Raw genomic sequence first — 22,136 nt, forward strand, 5'->3', positions numbered from 1 at the left:
TTTCTGCACAAAGAAGAGGCAGTCAAGCTATTCTCCAAAGCACCTGAGGGTAGGACAAGAAGCAATGGGTAGAAACTAATCAAGGAGAGAAGCAAACTAGAATTAACTACAAATTTCCTGACAGTTAGAACAATCAATCAGTGGAATGACTTGGCCTCCAGAAGTTGTGAATGCTCCAACAGTGGAAGTTTTTAAGAAGAGATTAGATAACCATTTGTCTGAAGTGGTGTAGGGTTTCCTGCCTAAGCAGGCGGTTGGACTAGAAGACCTCCAAGGTCCCTTCCAACTCAGTAATTCTATTCTATTCATGAAATTTCTCCTTAGTTCTAGATTGGGTCTCTCCTTAGTGTTCGCCCCCCTATTGCTTCTTGTCCTGCCCTCAGATGCTTTGGAGAATAGCTTGACTCCCTCTTCTCTTTGACAGCCCTTCAAATATTGGAAGATAGGTATCATATCACTGCCTAATCCTTCTCTTCATGACACGAAAACATACCTAGCTCACACAATGATTCCTTGTACATCTTAGCCTCCAGATTCCTTATCAGCTCTGTGCTGTTCCTTCTTCTCTCACGACTGCAATGATTCACTTAACAATGGGGGCAAAAAAGTCGTAAAATGGAGCAAACTGACTTAATGTGGCAAACGTCTTCCTCCCCCCTCTTTCCCTCCCTTTGTTTTCCCTTTCTCCTGTTCCTTCCTTCCTTCCTTCTTTCCTTCCTTCCTTTTCTCCCTTCTCTCCTTATTTTCTCTCTTTCTTTCTCTCACTCACTCTCTTTCTTCCCTTTTTTCTCTCCTTCCTTCCTTCCCATTTCCCTTCCTTCCTTCCTTCCTTCCTTGTTTTCCCTTTCTCTCCTTATTTTCTCTCTCTTTCTCTTTCTTTCTTCCTTCCCGTTTTCCTTCCTTCCATCTTTCCTTCCTTGTTTTCCCTTTCTCTCCTTATTTTCTCTCTCTTTCTCTTTCTTTCTTCCTTCCCGTTTTCCTTCCTTCCATCTTTCCTTCCTTGTTTTCCCTTTCTCTCCTTATTTTCTCTCTTTATCTCTCTCTATCTCTCTTTCTTCCTTCCCATTTTTCCTTCCTTCTATCTTTCCTTCCTTCTATCTTCCCTTCCTTGTTTTCCCCTTCTCTCCTTATTTTCCTTCCTTCCTTCCTTCCTTCCTTCCTTCCTTCCTTTCTTTTTTCCTTCCTTCGCAAATTTCGGGCTCAGTTGTGGTCGTAACTCGAGGACTGCCTGTACTGACTTGGCATAAAGTCTGCTGTATATTCAAAAGGTTGAGATCTGTGGATGAACGCTGATATTTTGATAGTTTGCATCTCTTGTGCTCCAGTAGTTGTTGGTTGTTTTTTCCCCCTTCTCCTCTTCTTAAACACTTCAGGCATGAGTGATCAGTGTTGACAAGCTATTCTATTTTGGAGCCAGGAGGGACAGGATAAGAGCCTCAGAGGAAAGTTACTAATTAACCCCTAACCTTGGAGGAGCTGGAGTAGAAGTGATATTGAAAAGGGAGGAAATACTATCCAAAGAGGTGGGGGTTGGGGGTGGACCGTGATTGAGGAGCTATAGGAAACAGCCTCTTTATCGGGTATTCACCAATACAGTATGTTTCTTCGGGTTTAAAAAATAAGATTACATTGAGAATTCCGAATGCTTACCTGAAAGGAAGAGATAAGATTGCTGGAGAGATTTAATCCTGTGTTAATTGGTATTGTTTCCTAGTTTATAATAGGAGGAATTGCATATTCAGAAATTGGCTAGCCATAATGAATGGTATTTGCTCCCAGTAACTGTGCAGTGTGTTGTTTTGAAATGATCCTTTTTACCTTCCTTTCTTCCCTCCATCTCTTCTTTTCCTCTCTCCCTTCTCTTTCCTTCCTTCCTTCCTTCCTTCCTTCCTTCCTTCCTTCTTTCCTTCCCCTCTCCTTCTTCCTCCCTGCCAGGATGTTTTCCAGAGAATAGAAGAAAAGAGAGGAGAAATATTTTCAGTTGTGGGAAGTTATCATCCAGCCCTCTCCCAGAAAAATGAAATATCCTGGGAAATATTGAAAAGGCAGAATATTTCTCTGGATGTGAGGAGAAAGAAACATGTTTTAAAAGACAGAATAGTTGCCTGTAGCTTCCTGCCCATCCCCACTTTGTCAATGGGCCATTGAGAAGGCCAGGCTAGTCCACTTTACATAATAAAGACTTCTCCACTGCAGCCCCAGGGGGGATAGAAGTAAAGGCATGATAATGTTGGAACTTTACTCAGCTGTGCACATGGCATCTGAGAGCTCATCCATACCTGGATTCAAAACACAGCCTAGAGAGTAGCCCCTGCATGGCACCATGGGAGTCTGACAACCAATCAGAATACATTTCTTACACAGGAACAGGAAACAGAGAGGTGGGACTGAACAGGTTATAAAAAGCCTAGCAAGCCCCTCCCTCAGCCCTTCTCTTCTTCTCCACCAACATTGAAGCATGTGATCACTTTTTCTGTTCAGGGCTGAAGCCATGTGGCCCTGTCCAACAGTAAACCATCTTTCCAAGCAGCATCCATGTCTCCGGTGTCTTCTTCCCCACTTGGAGCTGAACCCAGAAGGACATTTCTTTCAACACAGTCTTGCAAATTTCTCTAAACATAACCTTGCAATAAAGGCGCAGTTAGGCCACAATTCAGCCCCAAAATTTATGATGCCAACTGAAACATTGGTTAAGTGAATTTGCCCCATTTTACAACTTTTTCTTGCCACAGCTGCTAAGTGAATCATTGCATGTGTACAGTTAGGAATGAGGTTGTTAAAGTGAATCTGATTTCCCCATTGACTTGCTCAACAGAGGTTGTGTCTAAACTCTTCATAAAAACCCCCAGTGTTGGAGAGCTCACAACTTCTAGAGACAATTTGTTCCACTGATTAATTGTTCTAACTGTCAGCAAATTTCTCCTTCCTTCTAAGTTGCTTCTCTCCTTGATGAGCTTCCATCAGTTGCTGCCTTCTGTTGCTTTGGAGAAGAGGTTGACTCCCTCTTCTTTGTGGCAACCCCTGAGATATTGGAACACTGCCATCATGTCTCCACTAGTCCTTCTTTTCATTAAATTAGACATACCCAGTTCCTGCAACTGTTCTTCATGTTTTAGTCTCCAGTCCCCTAATCATCTTTCTTGCTCTTCTCTGCACTCTTTCTGGAGTCTCAAAATATTTCTTACATCATGGTAACCAAAACTGGATGAAAATGAGAACAATTAATCAGTGGAATCTCTTACTTCCAGAAGTTGTTATGGATGCTCCATCACCACAGGTTTTCAAGAAGAGATTGGACAACCATTTGTCCCAAATGGTATGGGGTCTCCTGCTCAAGCAGACGGTTGAACTAGAAGACCTCCAAGGCTCCTTCCCACCTTGTGAGCCAAGGTGGCGCAGTGGTTAAATGCAGCACTGCAGGCTACTGCTAGATCAGCAGTTCAGCGGTTCAAATCTCACCGGCTCAGGGTTGACTCAGCCTTCCATCCTTCTGAGGTGGGTAAAATGAGGACCCAGATTGTTGGGGGCAATATGCTGACTCTCTGTAAACCGCTTAGAGAGGGCTGAAAGCCCTATGAAGCGGTATATAAGTCTACTGCTATTGCTATTGCTATTGCTATTGTTATTTTCTTTTATGTTCTATGTCTCTTATTCAACTACTGATCAAAGTTCAGCTGAACTTTGGAAATCAAAATCAAATAGATGTTCCTTGTGGCAGCCCCTCAAATATTGGAACAGTGCTATCATGTCATTAGTTGACTAGATTCTTGTATAGAGGCATGAGCAGGGGTGAAATTCAGCAGGTTCTGGAGAATTTTTGAATAGTCCAGAAAACTGGCAAATAGCACCTCTGCTGGGGTGAGAATGGGGATTTTGCAATATCCTTCCCCTGGAGAAGGGTGGGAATGGAGATTTTACAGTATCCTTCCCCTGGAGTGTGGTGGGAATGGAGATTTTGCAGTATCCTTCCCCTGGAGTGTGTTGGGAATGGAGATTTTACAGTATCCTTCCCCTGAAGTGTGTTGGGAATGGAGATTTAGCAATATCCTTCCCCTGGAGTGTGGTGGGAATGGAGATTTTGCAGTATCCTTCCCCTGGAGTGTGTTGGGAATGGAGATTTTACAGTATCCTTCCCTTGAAGTGTGTTGGGAATGGAGATTTTGCAATATCCTTCCCCTGGAGTAGGGTGGGAATGGAGATTTTGCAGTATCCTTCCCTTGGAGTGTGTTGGGAATGGAGATTTTGAAATATCCTTCCCCCAGGAGTGTGGTGGGAATGGAGATTTTGCAGTATCCTTCCCCTGGAGTGGAGTGGGAATGGAGATTTTGCAATATCCTTCCCCTGCCATGCCCACCAAGTCAGGCCCACAGAACTGGTAGTAAAAAAAAATGAATTTCAAACCAGCTGTTCCACTTTTTAATTGTCATAGCTGTTAGGAAGTTTCTCCTTAATTCCAGGTTGGTTCTCCCTTTGATTACTTTCTATCCATTGTTTCTTGTCCTGCCTTCTGGTGCTTTGGAGAATAATTTGACCCTCTCTTCTTTGTGGCAGCCCCTCAAATACTGGAACACTGCTATCCTGTCACTCGTAATTCTTCTTTTCATTAAAGTGGCCAAACCCAAATCTTGCAACCGTTCTTCCTATGTTGTAGTCTCTGGGCCTTTGATCATCTCAGCTGCTCTTCTCTGAACTTTCTCCAAAGTTTCAACATCTTTTTTGTAGTATGGTGACCAAAATTGGTTGAAGTATTCCATTCTGTCTTCCCCATATGATCTAATGACAAATCTGCACATCATCCTAGACGTACAATCATTCATTTACTGACCAATTTGCATTTACAAGAGCACTGAAAAAGGTGACTTATTTTCACACTTAAGACCATTAAGGGCACTCTGTGGTCACATAATCAAAATTCAGATTCGGGGGAATTGAGATCCTGCCCTTGTCATGGTCTGATCACTTCCTACTGAGGCTGGACTTTCAGAAACCAATCCCCCACTGTAGGGAGGAGGAACCGATTAGGTGGTTCCAACCCAGGCACCTGATGGACCCTATGGGATTTCAGACGGCGCTTGGTGTAATACCTGACGCTCTCATCCACAGTCCGGTGGAGACCTTGGTTGCTGCTTGGAATTCAGCGGTGGCGGGGGCTCTTAACCAGATTGCGCCTTTACGGCCTCTCCGAGGTTGCGGATCCCGGAGGGCTCCTTGGTTTACCGAGGAACTCCGGGAGATGAAGCGCCAAAAGAGACGTCTAGAGCGCCACTGGAGGGCCAGTAACTCGGAGTCAGACCGAGCACTGATGAGAGCCTATGTCAGAGCCTATATTGTGGCAATACGGGCGGCGAAATGTGCGCATTTTGCCGCTCTTATTGCGTCTGCTGAATCGCGCCCAACCACCTTGTTTAGAATAACCCGCTCCCTCTTGAAAGGGAGGGACGCGGATGTCCCTTTACAAGGTAGAGCTGAGGAGTTTCTAGCGGATAAAGTCGCTCGGATTCAGACAGACCTGGACTCCACTTGCTCAGAGCCAGCCAAGGTACCGGGGGAAGGTCTTGAGCGAAATTTATGGATTGAGTTTCAACTTGTCATGCCTGAGGAAGTGGACAAGGCCATGGGAGCGGTGAGTGCCTCCACTTGTATACTGGACCTGTGCCCCTCCTGGCTGGTCGCGAACTCCCTCAACAATTGTCTTGCTTAGCGAGGGGAATTTGGGGCCCCACGGTGGTCGTACATCAAGGACTACCTGCACAGGGTGAAGCCTTGATTGATGGCGACATTAAAAGAAAACAACTTCTCAATTGCTGCGTCTATATTTAGAATTTTCGATCTGAGGATTTCTCTCTTGCCTAGTTAAGCTGAATACGAGCGACCGTTTAGAAAAAGATCTTTCTTTCTCTCCCTAGGAGGACCGTTTTATCTGATGTTTATTTAATGACCGTATCTGCCTGTTCTTATGATATAATTTGCTCTGTAATTGTCGTTTTCACAGTAGGTTGTCTTGTATCTGTTTTATGGCTGTTAGTTAGCCTGAGTAATGTAAGACAAAGGGATGGAGGGATGGATTGATGAATAATAGAGTTGTGTAAAGCTTTCTTTTCAGTTCAGTTCAGAGCCCAAATAATTTATTGAATCGGGGAGTCAATCAACCAACCAGAATAAAGCTGGAAGGGACCTTGAAGGTCTTCTAGTCCAACCCCCTGCTTAAGCAGGAAACCCTACACACTTCAGACAAATGGTTATCCCACATCTTCTTAAAAACATCCAGTATTGGAGCATTCACAACTTCTGGAGGCAAGTTGTTCCACTGGTTAATTGTCCTCACTGTTAGGGAATTTCTCCTTAGTTCTAGGTTCAAACAGGAGACCCTATGCCATTTTAGATAGGTGTCTGTTGTGGCCCAGCAGGAGCCGTTGGAGCTGCCACCAGACTCCGACAGCGAGGGGCCCTATGAGTCGGCTCTGGAGGATGTGGAGGACCATGGACAGGGTTCCGACTCCGAGCAGGGCGCAGAGAGGCTGGTTGGCCACCAGGAGGTGCCTGAGCCTTGGACCAGTGGGGAGGAGACAAGGGAGAGTGAGCTGGATGCCAGCAATGAGTTGTTCCTGGATGTTCGGCACCGAAGAGCTAATAGGCGTCAGGAACAGTTGCGCAGTTACAGGAGGTAATTGCACTCAGCTGGTGGTCATTAGGCTCCTCTCCAGATTATAAAAAGACTACTTGTGCACACGGCCCGCTTTGCAGAAGTCAACGCAGGAACGAATGTCTGAGAACACTGTAATGAGCTTGGCAGGCTGGATTGCTGCCAAGCCTTATCTGTGTTTATTGCTGCCCAAGTTTGTCTGTGCCGGTTTGCTGCCAAGGACCTGTCTGTCTGTTAATTGAATACCGTAACTTATCTTTGGCTCTGAGTGTGCTTTGGTATGGAATGAGGGGGGGGCATAATAGGTGGCTGTCCAGTCTTTTCTTGAAAACCTCCAGTGATGAAGCCCCCATAACCTCTGCAGGCCTGCAGTTCCACTGGTTAATTGTCCTCACTTTTAGGAAGTTTCTGTTTAATTCCAGGTCGCTTCTCTCTTTGATCATTTTCCAACCATTTTTTCTTGTCCTGCCTTTTGGTGCTTTGGAGAATAGGTTGACCCTTCCTGTTCATGGGCTATCATGTCATCCCTAGTCCTTCTTGCCTTTAGCCAAAGCCAAATCCTGCAACTGTTCTTCATGAGCAGGTTGAAATATGAGAAACAAACTGAGGAAGTTTGGCTTTAATCCTGATTGAAAAGAAGAAAGTAGAGATAAATGAAAACTTTTAATGTATGCTCATTAGTGGACAATAAAGTTCTATTCTATTATTCTCTGTTCCATTCCGTTCCATTCCATTTCATGTTTTATTTTTTTCTATTCTATTTTATTCTATTCCCTCTGGAACGATCTCCCCGTGGAGATCCAGACCCTCGCCACCCTCCAGGCTTTCCGCAAAGCCACGAAGACCTGGTTGTTCCGGCAGGCCTGGGGCTGATGAATTTCCAGCCCCACTTGAAATGTTGTGACTGTTGTTGTTTTTTTACTCTGTCTCTCTTTTGTCCTATTTGTATCCCCTTCCCCCCTTTTGGTTGTTAGCCGCCCTGAGTCCCTCGGGAGTGGGGCGGCATACAAATGAAATAAACATTCAAACATTCAACATATTCCATTCCACTCTATTCTAAATTCTTATTCTATTCTATTCTATTCTTCTTAGAATAGAAAAACACTTGGAGGTCTTCTAGGTTAACTCTCTGCCTAGACAGGAAACCTTATACCATTTCAGACAAATGGCTATCCAACTTCCTCTTAAAAATTTCCAGTGTTCTATTGTATTGTATTGTATTGTATTGTATTGTATTGTATTGTATTGTATTGTATTGTATTGTATTGTATTGTATTGTATTGTATTGCATTGCATTGCTTTGCATTGCTTTGCATTGCTTTGCATTGCTTTGCATTGCTTTGCATTGCTTTGCATTGCTTTGCATTGCTTTGCATTGCTTTGCATTGCTTTGCATTGCTTTGCATTGATTTGCATTGATTTGCATTCTATTCTATTCTATTCTATTCTATTCTATTCTATTCTATTCTTTCGGGTTTCCAAAAAGAAGATGGCAACGACATGCTGCATGTGATGATGTTTTTGTTTTTTTCCCCCTTTTTGGGGTCTTTTCCCCCTTTTTTTTTAAAACCCCAGGTTATTGTGGTGTCTATTAAATATATAACAGAGAGATACGGGGTATGTGTATGGGGGGAAACGTAGTAGGGATGCACCTGTAATCAAATGACATACTGTATGGGATGATGGGTTTTTTTCCCCTTTTTTTGTGTGTGTGGGGTTTTTTTTTTCCCTTTTCCCTCTGCCTTTCTTTTTCTATTGTTATGTGATTATGTTGTCTATGTAACAAAACAAAAAAGAAGAAGAAGAAGAAGATGGCAACCCACCCCTGCTCTGGAGCAGGGAGGTGGAGGGAGCTGCTTTGTCTTTAAAAAAATATTTCTCCTTTTCTCATCCAGGGAAACGTAATATTCTCCCTTCCCTTTTTATTGTTAGCCGCCCTGAGCCTTCCAAGAGGAGGGCGGCGTACAAGCTAAATAAATGCAATAAACACAAATACAATTCTGTTTTTTTAAATATTTCCCAGAATACTTTATTCTTCTAGGAGAGGGGTGGGTGCTAACTGCCTAACATTGTAATTCCACATAACTGCTCTGAATGTAATATAATTTGTACTCTATTCTCCCCCCACCCACCCCCAGCCCTCAAAAAGAGGAATACTTCCATTGTTGCTTGATAATCCTTTCTGTTGCCTGCTGAAATTCGACATAAAACGGACAATGGCAAGCAATTTGTATATTCCTTTTCACCACCAAGGGTTTCCCTTGGGAGCGTGTTTCTCTCCCCCTCCACCCCAATACGGCTAGCAAATCATAACAAAGAAGATTCTTTATTCTAAATCAAGCTCTCTGTTCAGACTTTTGCTAAATATAACTTGGTGATTTCTAGCGTGTTATGCTGTATACAATATGTTGCAAAATTTCAGGCACATTGCAAACAGTCGAACAAATTGCCCCCACCAATCAACACAGCAAAAATAACCCCCCAAAAACGACCTGGTATGATGAAAGTAAGTGACATTAGCAGCCCGGGGAGAAGATTTCCAAAGACTCCTTCTAAAAGTTTTTGAAAAAGAAAGTGGGAAAAAAATCTGGGTTAATATAAAATAGAAAAGGAAAGCAAGGATAATGCAACCTGGGTAGATAATGATAAGCTGTGCTTAAAGATCAGGAGATTAATTCTAGGTAGGAAGGCAAGGTCAACCTTACTCAAGATCATGAAGAATAAGGACATTTCAATGTCTGAAAAGATCTGAAAACTTAGAACAATGCTTGGTCTAGTCCAGGAGTGGTATTCACTTACTTTCCCAGTTCGCAAATGTGAGCGCACCAGAGGTGGGTTCCTACCAGTTTGCACCTATTCGGTAGAACCGGTTCGTCAAATCTACTGAACCGGTTAGAAGAGGTTCCACCAGTGGACCCGGAAAGCAGGCCACACCTACAGGAGAGGTTCCAAAAATTTTTGAAACCCACCACACTCACTCTCTCTCTCTCTCTCTCTCTCTCTCTCTCTCTCACACACACACACACACACACACACACACACACACACACACACACACAGAGAGACAGACAGACAGACAGATAGACAGACTGACACAGAGAGAGAGAGAAAGAAAAAGAAAGGAAGAAAGAAATAAAAGAAGAAAAAAGAAAGAAAAAGAGTGAGAGAGATATGAAAGAAAAAAAGAAAAAAGGGACAGAGAGACAAAAGGAAGGGGAGAGAGAGAGAGAGAGAGGGAGGGAGAGAGAAAACACATGGCCGGGAAGCCACTCCCACCAGGTCACATGGCCAGCAAGCCACTCCCACAAAGGAGGCCACACCCACAGAGTAGGTTCCAAAAATTTTTGAAACCCACCACTGGAGTGCACGCAAATGTGAGGTGTTCCCCGCATGCGCTTTGATGCAATACAATACAGTAGCAGAGTTGGAAGGGACCTTGGAGGTCTTCTAGTCCAACCCCCTTGCATGCCTCTGCGCAGCTTGAAGATGTGCCTAAATAGGATGTCATAGAACTGGGTTGAGTGCAGTGGTGGGATTCAAATAATTTAACAACCGGTTCTCTGCCTTAATGATTTCTTCCTACAACCAGTCCACCAAACTTGCTCAGAAAGTTAACAACCGGTTCTCCCGAAGTGGTGCGAACTGGCTGAATCCCACCACTGGTTGGTTGGGTGGAGGTGGGCCCACCTGTGATTTCCACGATCGGTTTGGTTGAACCGGTCTGAACTGGCTGAATACTACCTGTAGTCTCATCATAATGTATGGCAGTAAAAGGCGTCCCTGCAGATTTTACTCAGTATAGGAGAACGAGGCCATCAGGACAAGATTCAGCACTCCATCTGCATTTAAAAGACATAGGCCACTCTTTTTGAAGAGAGCAAAGCAAACACATTTTGAACACATTTTGGAGAAGGAGATGAAGAAGAGGGGGAGGATAAATAGAAGGAGGAGGAGGAGAACATCACCAAAGGTGACAATAATAAAGGAGAATATTTGTAGTTCAGAGTTGAAATGAGGTCCATGGTGCTCTCTGAACCTGGTTGTTTTCTGGCAGATGTTTCTCTACCCAACTGCATAACATTATCAATGCTAAAAGGGAGTGGGGTTTGGGAGGAGGAGGAGGAGGAGGAGGAGGAGGAGGAGAGGGGGAGGAGAAATAGAAAGAGGAGGAGGAGGAGGAGGAGGAGGAGAAGAAGAAGAAGAAGAAGAAGAAGAAGAAGAAGAAGAAGAAGAAGAAGAAGAAGAAGAAGGGGAGGAGGAAAGGAGAAGAAGAAGAAGAAGAAGAAGAAGAAGAAGAAGAAGAAGAAGAAGAAGAAGAGAAATAGAAAGAGGAGGAGGAGGAGGAGGAGGAGGAGGAGGAGGAGGAGGAGAACATCACCAAAAGTGACAATAATAAAGGAGAATATTTGTAGTTCAGGTTTGAAATGAGGTCCTTGGTGCTCTCTGAACTTGGTTGTTTTCTTGCCGATGTTTCACTACCCAACTACATAACATTATCAATGCTAAAAGCGGAGTGGTGGTGGAGGAGGAGGAAAAACAAGAGGAAGACATGTGTGGAGTCCTTGATGTTCTCTGAGTTTGGTTGTTTCCTTGCAGATGTTTCACTACCCAACTAGGTTACATCATCAGTGCTGAAGCAGAGCGGGATTTGTGGAGAGGAGGAGAAGGAGAACTGTGGCCTCCCAGCACTGATGACGTTACCTCATTTGGGTAATTAAACGTCTGCAAGGAAACAACCAATTTCAAAGAGCACCAAGGACCCCTCAAGGTGATAATAGTTAGCAATAGCAGTTAGACTTATATACCGCTTCATAGGGCTTTCAGCCCTCTCTAAGCGGTTTACAGAGTCAGCATATCGCCCCCAACAACAATCCGGGTCCTCATTTTACCCACCTCGGAAGGATGGAAGGCTGAGTCAACCTTGAGCCGGTGAGGTTTGAACAGCCAAACTGCAGAACTGCAGTCAGCTGAAATAGCCTGCAGTGCTGCATTTAACCACTGCGCCACCTCGGCTCTTCCCAAACTGTTCCTTTATAGGAAACACCAAAAGCTTTTGCAGCCCGAAGTGGAAGAGTGTTGTTTTCCTGAATCATCTCAGAGAAGAAGAAAAAAAAACCTATTGAACTTTTTATTTTAGATTTTCATATTTTAATTGCTAAATACTCAAGGAGCATTGGTTCGCATTGACATTTAGCTACCATTAAATATAGCTAACATTTATTACTCTCCAGTCACATCTTCATTTTTTCACCTTATTACCCCTTATTAAAAATTGCAATTTAGCCATGATCGCTGGAGGTCTCTGGAAACTTAACTTTTAAGGCTTTGGAAACCGTGCGGAGGCCTTGAAACCTGGGCTAAGGTTGTTTGCAACAGAGGAACATGGCTGAATGGTTGGTAACCCTTAACCAGGTCACACAAAACTCAGCAGCGTCTTTTACACAACCTGCTATTTTTTTCTAGCTTGGCCTACTACACAAACTGAGTGTCAGGGTTACAAATATCATCCGAAGGAGGGAGGTAAGGAGGGAGGTAAGCAAGGAGGGAAGGAAGGAGAGAAGGAGAGAAGAAAGGAGGGAAGGAAGGAGAGAAGAAAGGAGGGAAGGAAGGAGGGAAGGAAGGAGGGAATGTAGGAGAGAAGGAAGGGGGGAAGGAAGGAGGAAAGGAAGGGGGAAAGGAAGGAGAGAAGGAGAAAAGAAAGGAGGGAAGGAAGGAGGGAAGGAGAGAAGGAGGGAGGGAAGGAAGGGGAGTAGGAGAGAAGAAACGAGGGAAGGAAAGAGGGAGGGAGGGAAGAAGAAGTAGGACCGTTGTAAGATAAGATGGATCTATGGGATGATAAAAAAGCAATCTTCAAGTATATTGTCAACAGTAGGGAAAAATTGTTATAAATACATATTATTAATAACAGTTATGAGATCATATAATTGTGAATGTATATATGAAATTGATAAAATATTTTTTTTAAAAAAAAACAAAACAAATATCATCCGAAAGTAAATCAGAGTCCAAGGCAAAGTATTGCTCAAGGTTCCAATTTATTAAGAGAGCCATGTTGGCACATCTGGGAAAACCAGAATCTGAAAGCTTCCTGGTTTTCCCCACCCAGTTCAAAGTTCAAGATCTTGCCCCCACCCCACCCACAAGTCCATCACATGGTCCAATCTCCCACTGCCACGCTGGCAGTTCCACCCATCCACTTCCGGTCAGGTGCAGAGATGCAAAGACAAAGGATGACCTTGGCTTTCTAGAAAGAATGTTGTTATGGCTACATATCATCTAACTCCATACAATCCCTCCTCCCATTTTCCCACCATAGAAAATGCATAGTAGAATAATAGAAAGTGTGGCCGGCCAAAGATCCAAAAGAAAAGATGGATGCAGGCCTGAAACCTAGCTTATATAATTGGATATTGACAATGCAAACCCTGGAGGAATCAATCTGAGAGCAAGTCTGGCTAATAGTTAGCAGGCTGGCCAAGAAACCAGGAGGTGATGAATTGTAGTCCTACCTTAAGTATGAAGATCAGAAAAGTGACTTTAGGCCAGAGGTGTCATACTTGATTTCATTGAGGGATATATCAGGGTTATGTTTGATAGTGGTGGACTGTGGGGTAGGTATGGCTGGGGTGGGTGTGGCCAGCTTGACATCACTCATCGAGGCTCCATTTTCTTCCACGATGGCCCCCTTCAACCCTCTGCCAGTGAAAACAGAGCCCAGGTGGCAGAAGTGGTATTCATCAGATTCTGATCAGTTCTGCAGAACCAGTAGTTGAAATTTTGGGTAGTTTGGAGAACCGGTAAATACCACCTCAGGCTGGCCCTGCCCCCATCTATTCTCTGCCTCCCAAGTCCCTGCTGATCGGGAGGGAATGGGGATTTTACAGTATCCTTCCCTTGCCATGCCCACCAAGCCATACCTACCAAGCCATGCCTTGTCCTCCAAGCCACACCCACGGAACCTGTAGTAAAAAAAAGAATACCAGCACTGCTGGGCATGTCATGTGTCGACATTTTAATCTATGTTTTTTGCTGGCAGAGCCACCATGGGCCAGTCCATCGCTGTTTCCACAGAGCCCCACAGGGCCAGATCTAAGCAACCTGTGGGCTGGATCCGGCCCTCTGGCCTTGAATTTGACACCCATGCTTTAGGCCAATCACAAGGAGAGAGTTCTAGTCCTACCCAAAGCACCTAAAATTTGACTGGGTGATTTTGGGCCAGTGACCAGGAGAGGGTAAGTTCTACTCTCACTTTTGGCACGAAAGTCAGATGGGTGACTTTGGGCCAATGAGAAAGGAGATGGTGAGTTCTCGTCCTCCTTTAGGCATCTGGGTGACTTGGGGCTAATGGCCAGGAGATGGTGAGTTCTAATCCTGCCTTAGACATGAATGCCAGATGGGTGACCTGGGGCCAGTCCTTCTCTTCTCTCAGTCCAACCCACCTCACAGGGCTGTTGTTGTGGAGAAAAGAGGAGGTAGAAGGAATATTAGGCACGTTCACCACCATGAGTTACTTACGAAGTAGTAAAGGTGAAATAAAATCTAATAGATAGATGGATGATGGATGATGGATGATGGATGATGGATGATGGATGGATGGATGGATGGATGATGGATGGATGGATGGATGGATGGATGGATGGATGGGTGGATGGATGGATGGATGGATGGATGGATGGGTGGATGATGGATGATGGATGATGGATGATGGATGATGGATGATGGATGATGGATGATGGATGATGGATGATGGATGATGGATGATGGATGATGGATGATGGATGATGGATGATGGATGATGGATGGATGGATGATGGATGATGGATGATGGATGATGGATGATGGATGATGGATGATGGATGATGGATGATGGATGATGGATGATGGATGATGGATGATGGATGATGGATGGATGGATGGATTTTTCATTTCATTTTTCATTTTATTAGCATTTATAGGCCGCCCTTTTCCCTAAGGGGACTCAGGGCGGCTTACACAAAATAAGGAAGGGAGGGTACAGACAATAGACACAAACAATACATAGAAGTAAAATAGTAAGCAACATTCATTCATCATTCGGGTGGGGACAAATTATCTTTATCCCCAGGCCTGACGGGCTAGCCAGGTCTTAAGGGCTGTGCGGAAGGTCTGGACGGTGGTGAGGGTACGAATCTCCACAGGGAGATCGTTCCAAAGGGTTGGAGCTACTACTGAAAAGGCTCTCCTCCGTGTAGTTGCCAGTCGGCACTGACTGGCAGATGGAACTCGGAGGAGGCCTAATCTATGCGATCTAATTGGTCGCAGGGAGGTAATTGGCAGGAGGTGGTCTCTCAAGTATGGATGATGGATGGACAGATGGACGGACGGATGGATCAGACCAGACAGATATGAAACAAAACCAGGTTGGACCAAGACAACTTTTTCATCACTTTCCACCAAACTGGGGGAAGCTGTGTTTTGGAGTACTTTGGAGTGCTGTTCCCAAACTTCTGCCTTTTTTTATTTTAAGGCTATCGCCCTTTATAGCGAGATAAATGTTTGCTCTCAGCCATCTGTCAGCACCAAATGCTCAACAATGTTAATCCCCCATGATTGATGTCCCCTATGGATGCATAGAAAGGTACCTCTGGGGTCATTAGTCACTGTTCCCTTTTTAAAAAGGGATACGGAGAATTTATAAGGATGCCCAGCCTCTCCCGGATCGAGAAGAAAGGTCTGATGGGCACCGATATCCATTCTCCTCTTTCAATGGGACGTCAATGCAATGGCAATTACAAACTAATAATTTAGCAAAATAATAAAAAAAGGAGAGCTTTGAATTGCCTTGGCCTTTTGTCACTGTACAATCAGCTGAGCTGAGACTTTTCTGTGGATGTGCCGTGAACAGAAACTAGAAAAAATAATGAAATATCATGACCTGGACCATCAAAACTACATGGATGAAGCATGTAACAGTGATACCCATTGTCATCGGGGCACTTGGCATGAATAAAGTGTATTATAATAATAATAAAATTATTTTTATATTCTTTTTTTAAAAAATAAAGTATTAAAATCCTTTGTTATCTCCTTTGCTTTCCATTATTACATACTTTATTCATTAAACATGAAACTCAGCCAACTGAACATTCAAAAATGCTTTACAAATACCATTGACTGGTGCTAATGGTTGATACGGTTTGCTGCCAGCATCCTAAGTATCAACCAAGGACCTTCTTAAAATATACAATGTTCCGAGTTTTTTGCAGTTCTGCTGGTGTTATTGTAGGAAGCTGCAATTTGTTGATGTATCTTGTAAAATTCTTGGACATGGTGCCAAGTGCCCCAATGACAATGGGTATCACTGTTACATGCTTCATCCATAGCCGTGTAGTTTTGATGGCCAGGTCGCAATATTTCATGATTTTTTCTAGTTCTTTTTCTTCGACTCTGGCATCTCCAGGAACAGTGATATCAATAAACTGTACACTTTGGTCCTCTACAACTGTGATATCTGGCGTGTTGTGCTCCAAATGATGATCCGTTTGCATTTGAAAATCCCACAAGATGTTCACCTTCTCATTTTCGATAACTTTTTCCACTTTATGTTCCCATGACTTTCTGGATACAGGTAAATCATATTTTTTTTACATAATGACCAGTGGATTAATTTTGTAATCAATTTGCACGATTTTGCTACACTCACATATCAAGTGTTTTGACTTTGCCATTGCAAAGTTGGCAGTTTGGATTGACAGTGGATTTTTGTATCTTTGTTTTCATGACATTAGTTTATATTGCTTGTTCTTGAGAAATAAATATTGATTCTTTCTTTCTTTCTTTCTTTCTTTCTTTCTCTCTCTCTCTCTTTCTTTCTTTCTTTCTTTCTTTCTTGATGGTTCCCGTCTTAAGCCATGCGCATCTCAAGTTGTTATCACATTTTCCTTCAATGTTTTTCTAGTGCTGTCCATGCAAAGCTTTGGTTTTCCATCTATTTAATCTGTCATCCAGCTGTTTTTCATTATATTCTGCCTTCGTTTCTGTTGTTTTTATCATGTTCTTCATTTTCACAGCCTGAAGCAATTTTTCTGTACTTGGGTTCACATAATCATTCAAACTTCGTTTTTCTTTTTCTACAGTTTGATGGATTTGCAATAGCCCTCAATCAAAAATCAAACAGGTTCCAGAAGTGTCAAACTGAGCCATCTTCCTGCCTTTAAGGAGACACCAACCCTGAGAAAACAATTCACAACCACACCAGAGGCACCTGGTTCACAAAACATTGGAACTGCTCCCAAAGTGGGGGAGGGATTTGGACATTGGACAATTGCTTTCAATATATGATTTTCACGCAGATTTTTCTCAGAGCTTGTCTCACTGATGCTGCACCCAGTTCCCTCATCAAAGTACCTTTTCTCTAACAAGGAACCTTGGAGGTCTTCTAGTCCAACTCCCTGCCTAGGCAGGAAACCCTATACCATTTCAGACAAATGGCTATCCAACATCTTCTTAAGGAATTCCAGTGTTGGGGCATTCACAACTTCTAGAGGTAAACTGTTCCACTGATTAATTGTTCTCACTGTCAGGAAATTTCTCCTCAGTTCTAAGTTGCTTCTCTCCTTGATTAGTTTCCACCCATTGCTTCTTGTTCTACCCTCAGGTGCCTTGGAGAATAGTTTGACTCCCTCTTCTTTGTGGCAACCCCTGAGATATTGGAAGACTGCTATCATGTCTCCCCTAGTCCTTCTTTCTATTAAACTAGACATACCCAGTTCCTGCAACCATTCTTCATATGTTTTAGTCTCCAGTTCCCTAATCATCTTTGTTGCTCTTCTCTGCACTCTTTCTAGAGTCTCCACATCTTTTCTACATCATGGTGACCAAAATTGAATGCAGTATTCCAAGTATGGCCTTACCAAGGTGTTATAAAGTGGAATTAACACTTCACGTGATCTTGATTCTTGCCACTTTCTACCAGCAATGGACCAATTGTTTCCTTAACTTTTTTCTTGTTTTTAACATGTTGGAAGAACTTTTGTGGCAAGCCTTTCTTCATTGTGAGCCTTAGCTTTCCTCACTTCATCTTTACATGCTCAGGCTAACTAAGGCTGATATTTTGCCTTTGTTATGTCCCCCCCCCTTTCCACTTTTTATACTTATCTTTTTTGTCTTTCAATTTGTCAGAGAGTTCTTTATGCAGCCATGCTGGTTTCTTTAGGGAGCTGTTACTTTTCTTCTTCATTGGTATTGTGCTAGACTGGGCTTTTGTAATCTCATTTTTTGAAATTTCCCAAGCTTCTTTAGTTTTTTCCCCTTGAGGATTCTCATTCATGGAATTTTTCCCAAGCTCTCTCTGAGTTTATTGAAATTAGCTCTCTTAAAGTCCAAGAATCTAGTTTTACTTTGTTCTATTACTTGTGCTTGCATAATGTTGAATTCCAATATTGCATCATCACTTGCCCCCAGGGTTCCTGTGGCTTCAACACCTTCTATCATTTCCTCTCTGTTAGTGAGAATTAAGTCCAATATGGCTGATCCCCTTGTTCCTTTCTCTACTTTTTGGGAAACAAAGTTGTCTGCTAGGTTTGTTAGGAACCTGTTGGATCTTCCACTTGGTGCAGAGTTTGTTTCCCAGTTGATGTTAGGGTAGTTAAAATCCCCCACTACTATTGTGGTGTGCTTCCTATATACCTTAGTTAGCCGACTAGCAAAAAGTTCATCTACTTCCTCTGCTTGGTTGGGCGGCCTGTAGTATAGACCTATGGCAATGTCATTTCCCCCACCCCCAACCTTTAATATTGGCCCAAATGCATTCAAGATAGTTATCATCATTGTTGTGCTCTATTTCTGTAGAGAGGTAATTATTTTTTATATATAGTGCAATTCCACCTCCTCTTTTATTTGGTCTATTTCTTTTAAATAATTTAGATCCTTCTAGCTGTATGTTCCATTTGTCAGTTTCATCCCACCAAGTTTCTGTAATGGCAACAATTTTGTATCTGCTCTCTTTTACTTGAATTTCTAATTCACCCTGTTTATTTCTCATACTCTGTGCATTGCTGTATAGACATTTGAGTCCATTTTGATTGACCCTGTGTTTATTGTCTATATAACCTGTGTTATGCCTGACTGCCCCTATTTTCTTGCCACTTGTATGATTCGTGCACATGGTATGGCACTCACTATTAAATGCTTGGTTTTGCTTGACAGCGGGAGTGATAATATTACCCGCACAAACATCTGTGTTACATGCACTGATAACCCTATGAATTTTAGATTGCTGGGGACAGAAATGTTCTGTATCAATTAATTCTCTGTCCCCGCTGTTCAGTTTAAATGTTTATCCAGAAAATCTGTGAATTTAATGCCAAGTAACTCAGTCCCTTTCTTGGATGGGTGCAAACCATCCCTTTTGTTCAGTTTTTCATTGGACCAGCTTCAGACATCATGACTAATAAAACCAAAGCCTTCCCTTTTACACCACTCCTTTAGCCACACCTTAAACTCTGCTACACACTGGTCCTTCCATTTTTGTTCCTTATATATTGGTAAAACCTCTGAAAAGATAAGCCTACAACCTATGCTACTAAATTCATACCCCAAGCTCTGGAAATCATTCTTCACAGAAAGTACATCTTTTTGGGACAGATCATTTGTGCCAAGATGTATAATAGCATCAACATCACAGTCCTTACTTGCATTCTTGACTATCTTAAGAATATGCCTCTTGTCTCTGCTGGCAGTAGCACATGGCAGACACCTGACCTCTTTTAAAACCTCCATACCCTTTCCTAAGTTTACATCCCTTACGATTGAATCACCAACCAGGAGGTGACTTCTCTTTTTGCATACCTTGCTCTTCTTGTGCGACTGATGTGTGATACCTGGTTCCCCATTTCGCCTTTCCGAAGTAAGTTCTTCATTTTGGACCACGATCCCCTGCTTATTTGAGTCATCATTATCACAACTACCTTGACCTGTCTCTTTAGTGTCCCCATTAGGGTCAGCAAGGGCACTATATCTGTTATGCTGGGTCACAGCAAAAGCTTTGTGTTTATGGTTCACAGCTCTCACCCTGCCAGATCCCACGGTTGTCCAGACTGCTCTTCCCCTGCAAGATCTTTGCGGTGGGGTGGGGGGCTGATAGCGTGGAATCTCCATAGTATGGAATGGCCAAATTGGGCACCTGATTTCTGCTTGGAGAGCACAGATTAGAGATTCTAGATAGGTAATCTGTCTATGTCAGGGCTGGGTTTCAACCGGTTCGCACCGGTCCCTGTGATCCGGTTGGTCGCCGAACCCGGAAGTAAGTAACTTCCGGGAACGGTGAAGCCCGCCCCCGCGCCCGCGCGCGCCCGCACACCCGCACCCGCTCCTTACCCGTTTTTTTTTAATTTCGCGCTTTCCACGCATGCGCAGAACGCCTGCGCGATCCTGCAGGAGCAGCTGGAGCATCGCGCAGGCGCTAATACGCATGCGCGCGCCATGTGCGTGCGCGAGGACGCTGCGTGCGTGCATGCGCGCACCGCGTGCGTGCGTGAGGACGCCGCCGGCCTCGTTCCAACCGATCCGGTTGGAACGGGGCGAGAAACCCACCCCTGGTCTATGTAGACTAGTAATTTGTTTACAAAGGGGACAGTATCCAAATTTGAAAAGAGTACTGCGAAAGACAGGTGCAAGACAGCTATTACATTGAACTAAACCGGTTAGTTTGAAATAAATAAAATCACAATTTCAAGAGCACTAATCCAGAATGTATTATTACTATTTTGGTATATGGACAGATGATTCACGTGCCGTTAGGCACACGAGCCACTACCTACTCCTCTTTTTCTCTCTGCTCCCCCCCCCCTTCCAGCCAGCAGCTCCAATCACTAGCCACAGGAAAGTTCAAAAATTCTTCTTCCTCCTCCTCCTTCCTCCTCCTCCATTAACTATAACCTGCATGTAATGTTATTGTGATGATTCTAGACATATCTTATTGCTAGCAAAGTCACCCTTTTTTTTTAAATATAGTTTTTTTTTTATTTTCCATTTTCATAACATATAATCACATGTATACTATTACATAGCCAATATCCTATTGTAGTAAGTAGTAATTACATCAGTTCCGCTTGTCATCAACGCCCAGAAAGATAAAAACCCATTATTAGCTCTTCTGCTCTCCATACACCTCTTTCTTCTACCTCTCTCTTACCTCCTTACTTCCCTCCATCCTCCTTTCCTACTCTACTTCCCCTTCCTTTCTCCTTCTCCTCTCTCTTCATTCCACTCCTCCTTATCCTCCTCATCCTCCCCCCTTACCCTCTCTCTTATCCCTCTCTTTCTATCTTTCTTCTCTCCTCTGTTTCCCACTCTTCCTCTTATTGGTGTATTTCCGCATTTGAGCAAACTCCAATCTATGTTAATGGTATTTATGTTTCCATATCAATATACTTAACATATCTTAGTTTTAAAGAAAAAATAAGAGAAGACAGTATACATGTGGAATCATATTACATTAAAATCTAACACCCCTCGTCAAACCTAATATTCATCCCTCCCTCCCACCCTCCCCCTCAACCCCCCCCCCCAGCCTTCCCTCCCCCGACTTCCCAGAACCCATACACTGTATAAATCTTTAACAAAAACAGTCTAAAATATATTGGAAAAAATAATAGAAAATTGATAACATCTTTACATTGAACTTAGCTCCTCCTTGCTAGGCTAACTTTAAACAGTTTATATCATTCCTAATCTTAATCATAAGATATCTGGAATTTCTTAGTCCCATATTTATTTTGTATATAATCGATCCATTTTTCCCCAGTCTCGTTTATATCTCTCGTTCGAGTGGTCCTTAAGATATGCAGATATTTTAGCCATCTCGGCTAATTTTGTGACTTTCAATGTCCATTCTTGAATTGTAGGCAAATCTTCCTTCTTCCAGTATTGCGCCACCAACAATCTAGCTGCAGTTATTAAGCACAAAAATCAAATTAATCTCTACAGCTGTACAATCAGTAATTATACCTAACAAAAATAACTGAGGGGTAAACTTTATCCTTTTTTTGCAAAGTCACCCTTCTGCAGCTGAGAGTTACATTTGCAACCTTCTCACAGAATTTGAGATCTCCATCTCACCCTCAGGGTGACAGACACATCCACTTCCTGTCACTGAACTGCCTTTCCCGTTTTCCGCCCTCCTCCCTCCTCCACTCCCCTGGTGATGCCACACAACACAGAGATCCTAGGCAGCCATAAAGGATCATCATGAAATTCGTAATTCTCAATTTCCAAGGTTTTACACCATCCAAGAGCCTCTATAAAGGGAAAACATTTATTGCTGCTAATATAACAGGAGAAGCTGAAAGGAAGCAAGATACTCCTCCTTTCCTTCTCAAGGGAGGAAGAGAAATGAATTAAATCTAAAGTGCAAATGTATATTTAATAAAACTTGATTTTTTTTTCCTGGGTAAACAATCCTTTCCTCAGAGGCACCTATAGAAGAATAATTGATAAGACTCTTAACATAAAT

Source organism: Thamnophis sirtalis, unplaced genomic scaffold, assembly GCF_051295495.1.
Source record: "Thamnophis sirtalis isolate CommonGarterSnake01/CBP01778 unplaced genomic scaffold, rThaSir2_p1.2 scaffold_5, whole genome shotgun sequence".
NCBI classification, from domain to species: domain Eukaryota; kingdom Metazoa; phylum Chordata; class Lepidosauria; order Squamata; family Natricidae; genus Thamnophis; species Thamnophis sirtalis.